Raw genomic sequence first — 4,670 nt, forward strand, 5'->3', positions numbered from 1 at the left:
TTTCGTAAAAGTACCTACGTCACATAAAATGGAACAGAAGAGTAATATATATTATTTGAAAATGATATAAGAAGTGCTATAAATCACAATAAATTAACAACTTCAAAATATATTTAACAAAATCACATACAAAAAATTATATAACTCTCCAAATTTCATCGGTGTCACATAAATTGAAACAAAGAACTACTCCCAATTTATGTTATTTACTTTCCTTTTTAGTCAGTCCCAAAAGAATGTCACATTTCTATATTAAGTAACAATTTGATTATAAAATATTTATTTTACCCTTAATGAAATAATTTACAGTCATACAAATTTATATCATTCATTTTGGACCATAAATTTTAAAAGTCTTCATTTCTTATTTAAACTCCGTGGCGAATCAAACTACCTCACATAAAATGAGACGGAGGAAGTAATATACATTGGGCCCGCGCTGGCGCGGGAACCTAATAACTAGTATATATATATATATATATAAGTCTTGTGAAAGGCTACATTAACAAATAGAATAAAGAATTAAATTAAGTTATTAGGATGTTAAAGGCCACATTAGAAAGAGTAAAGATCCAAAAGCGTTCCTTTTAATAAAAAAAACAAATTTTAAAAAAATATCTCAATGTAACCCATTTCAGAAAGAACCTCAAACCCCTAGGTCTTTCTTCTTCTTTTTTTTGGAAATTGGTAAATTAAATTGGCTGAGTCTTTCTCCAAACCTAGTCTAATGTTTGTTCAAATTCGTCAGGTCTGCCCTATTGCTACTGAAAAATATGGAGTTTGTAGATTTGGAGCGAAAAATTCTGGAATACGGCATATACAAAGGAAAAATAATTTGGCGGCTAGTATTTTGGATTTCCCTCCTTCTAGTTCCCTTTATGATTCAAAGTTTTTAGGGCTTTCATCCCTTCAATTTCTTTTTGGCTGCGCTTGAGGCAAGTTTATTCTTCCAATTTTGGTTTTGCTATATGATAATTGAAGATATAGAATCAGTTTGATTTCAATAACTTAAAGACTATTACAGAAATTTGTGCGTTAGTACTAGATTTAGTATTCTTGAAGTACTTCATATATTCTATCTACTCGTTGAAATTTTACCATTGATTAGTTGAAATTTTACCATTGATTTGTAGTTAGAAGAGTACGAGAAAAAGAAGGCAAGCTGTTGGCACAACATTGATATAGAGTTCATGACTTCTCTGTGAGGCTTTTGCAGGTTCATATCTACCTATTATTTTGTTAGCTGCGCTTGAGGCATATCGATCTGCCTATCATATTTCTTGATAGTATGGGGATCTAGTTTTATCTTTTGGGTGTCAAGTAGTTCCATGTTGCTTATTTATTACAAGATTATTTTTTTAAATCAGGCAATTAGGTAAAACTAGTGTGCTGAAGTAGTACGATTTTTTTATTTTTTTTTCGATTGAAGACACTTTAGTGCTGCCCTTTTCTTGAAAACGTGATATAACATCAATGAATCTAGACCCAATTAATGATGTAAATTGTGTAGAATTTTTAAGTGAAGTAATTTACAAATAAAGAGAGAACAAAAACTTGACTACCTGACTAGCTCTTATTCAATGATTTTAGATACTGGAATAAGTCCCAAGTATGATAAATAAAGAGGATGAAGTGGTATAAGTAAGAAAGGGGTGTTTAAATAGTTATTTTACATACACAGTCGGTCTCTGCTTGCTAGAGTAATAGGCTTGTCATTTAACGTCGAACAAATGATCTTATAGTTTATGACATTAAGATTACCATTGGGTGAAATATACATAGCAGCCTACACATCTCCATGTCAACCACCATTGCATAGTAATGGATCTTAGTGATCCAAGATTAATCCTAAAATAAGATCATCATCCAAAAAAGTGCCAAAGGTGTGCTGTATCCCCCTTTGCAAACATGCGTTAAACCTTTTCGTAGTGACCTTGTATGCATCAATTGCATTTGGAAGGACCTGTCACCTGAAACTTCTTGATCTTATCATCAATAGCAATAACATTTTTCAATAACTTTATCATAAAGAAAGAAACTTTAAAAGGAATTTCAGAATGCCAATTTTTTTAACACTAAGAGTAGGTTGTTTAAACTTTCTCATTTGCCGCTAAAAGCACCATTTTCAGTTTGTTTCCAGATGTCTGTCTTTGAGCTCTTGTGAATATGAATATCAGTGATGTTGTACATTAAATTGTCAAGATTGATTCCCCCGAGAGCTTCCGTATCCCATTTACCATCTTGTGTGAAATCAGTTGCACTTTGATATTTTTGATTTTAGCGTCCTGGAAAGACATATTAGCAAGTGCTCCCATTTGATCAGTCAACCTATCCCACCAGGACACATTAACCTTTTCAATACACCGTAAGATATTTGGCTAACAATTTTTATTTTTATTTTCATAAGTCTTCTCCAAGTATGAGATTGATTATAAGATCCTTTTCTAGCCACGAGATGTAATCTTTTGTAGTATCTGGCTTCAAGGAATTCTCGGAGAAGTGAGTTGTTAGTTCTAAAGTTCCATCAGTTCTTCACCAAAAATGAATCACAAGAACTTTGGATCTTCCTGATTCCTATTCCCCCTATGAGTAGGGGTAACACAAATCATCCTATGTTATCCAGTGGTGTTTCTTCCTCTCAGTTTCACCCAAAAAATAGTTATCTATGATACTATCAATTTGTTTAAAGGTGTCAATCGGTAGGTTTTATCACAAAGAAAATATGAAGAGGGATAGAGGCCAGGGCAAACTTCAGCATAACAGTCTTACCACCAGCAGTGAGAATTTTTGTTTGGCAAGAAGTAACTTTCTTAGCCACTTTAACCATTAGATCAGTAGAATAACATTTTTTCTTCTTGTCTAGGAAGATAGGACTTCCTAAGTACTTCATAGGTAATCTGGTATGAGAGAAGCCAATAATAGATTTAATATTCTCTTTGAAGTGAATAGAGGCTTTAGGATGGACAATGAAACCATATCTATTCTTATTGATCAGTTGCAAAAACATAAACAGATTTGTGATGTTTCTCATAATGTTTCATCAATAGTTGTGCATATAGGAGCTCATTCCAGGTGTCTGGTACACCAGGAAGGCACCAATTGCTGCAATATTGGTACCTTAACATTGTCCTTCTCTCCTCATCTATCATGTTTGGCTTCCTGTACACCGATGGATGTCCATCCTTGTTAGTTGATTTAGGTATTTTACTAATTGAGTCGGTTAGTTTGATATAAATAGATGGTGGCATTGTATTCAGATCATGATTTCAGCTACTGTTTTAACAGATCTATATACTCCATTTCAATTGATGTGGCTTAGTTTGAGTAGGTAGAGAATTTAATAAATCAAGAAAGACTTCTCAATTTTGTGGTCCTAAACATGTTAGTAGGTTTTTGTGGCTATAAGAATATAGTTTAAAGGGTAATAGAGAACGTTTGATGTTAAATTGTTTTCAAATTTAGAAAGGTGTCATTATGTTTAAATATACTAAAAAGAAAAGAGTATCAAGCAAATAAAATGGAGGGAGACAATGTATCCATACAAGTTCTACCTATTCATTAAAATGCCTTTGGAATTAACTTTGGCAAAACACAAAAGCTAAAACGCCTAATCGTACACACTCCAAACAGAAGCCTCGAAACCCGAACCAAACATCACACTAAACCAAAAGGACCCTGACGTAGCTGATGGAACTGACGGAATTTTGATCCGACATCAGAATCATTGGATGTTGACAAAAGTCATCTCTTTCATGTGTTAAGCCTCCAAAATTGAAAAACTTGCACCAAAGACTGTGTGTGCTGGTCATACTCATCCTCAGAATGTATCGTTTCATAATCTATATCTCTGGTGTTATGTTCATTTTGACCAACTTGAACCTGTACCTCTTGCCCCTTATTCTCTTTTGTCCCTGCTGCTTGTTGTTGCCTTCTTTTGATGGCATCTCTCCTCTTTTTTCATAGTTTGCCCTGATATTTGTTGTTGATAGTTTGCCCTTGGTTTGTGCCCCCACTGTCTTGTATGTTTTGTTCCTATTCTCTCCAATGAATATTCTTTTTCTGTGTGTTATGAGGAGTATTAAGATTACCCTATTGATCCTTCTGTTTACTGTGTCCGTGACCAGAAACCTTTCCCTGATGGATAAGCTGATTGTGCTGGTTCTCTTGTGTGGTTTGATGAGAAGTGGTAGCAGATCTCTAGGGTCTTTCTCAGGGTCAGTGTGTAAATTCTCATGTACATCATGATGCAGAAACCCCCCTTTGGATACCCCTTCCTACAAGTTAGTAATTTTCTCCTTCAAGAAATTGTATTTGTATTATAAAAATTGTCTATTTTAGGTTCTTGCTTAGTCTTAAAAACTACGTAAGGAATAGACATTATCCAGAAGGTGCGATTGCAGAGGGACGTTGGATAGACGAGTTAATGACGTTTTGCTCATGGTATTTAGATGACGTGGAGACTAAGTTTAATCGACCTTTAAGAAATGATGTTTTATCTAATGAAACAACAGACCAAGAGGGTCGTCGATCAAGTAGAGAGAAAGGATTTAAGCTTGATACATTACACGTGCTCAAGCCCACATATATGTTTTATTTAATTCTACCTCCACAACTTCATATCGTGAGTAAGTATTAAATCATAATTTATACTTAGTAATTAATTATTAAAT

The 4,670-nt window shown here is 33.9% G+C and overlaps 1 protein-coding gene across 10 annotated transcripts in view; it reads left to right on the forward strand.

Annotated features, from left to right (window-relative positions):
* Nucleotides 1–1,133: 1,133 nt before the first annotated feature.
* Nucleotides 1,134–4,670, forward strand: part of LOC102593847 (uncharacterized) — an 11,917-nt gene continuing 8,380 nt past the window's right edge. For 5 of the 10 annotated variants that reach the window (XR_001475049.1, XR_001475050.1, XR_001475051.1 and 2 more), the window contains exons 1-2: nt 1,134–1,216; nt 4,125–4,625. The gene's annotated coding sequence lies outside the window, so the exon portion shown is untranslated. The remainder of the gene's footprint in view (nt 1,217–4,124; nt 4,626–4,670) is intronic. The other 5 variants (XR_001475055.1, XR_001475048.1, XR_001475052.1 and 2 more) reach the window with 4 other exon arrangements.

This window comes from Solanum tuberosum, unplaced genomic scaffold, assembly GCF_000226075.1.
Source record: "Solanum tuberosum cultivar DM 1-3 516 R44 unplaced genomic scaffold, SolTub_3.0 scf00289, whole genome shotgun sequence".
NCBI classification, from domain to species: Eukaryota; Viridiplantae; Streptophyta; class Magnoliopsida; order Solanales; family Solanaceae; genus Solanum; species Solanum tuberosum.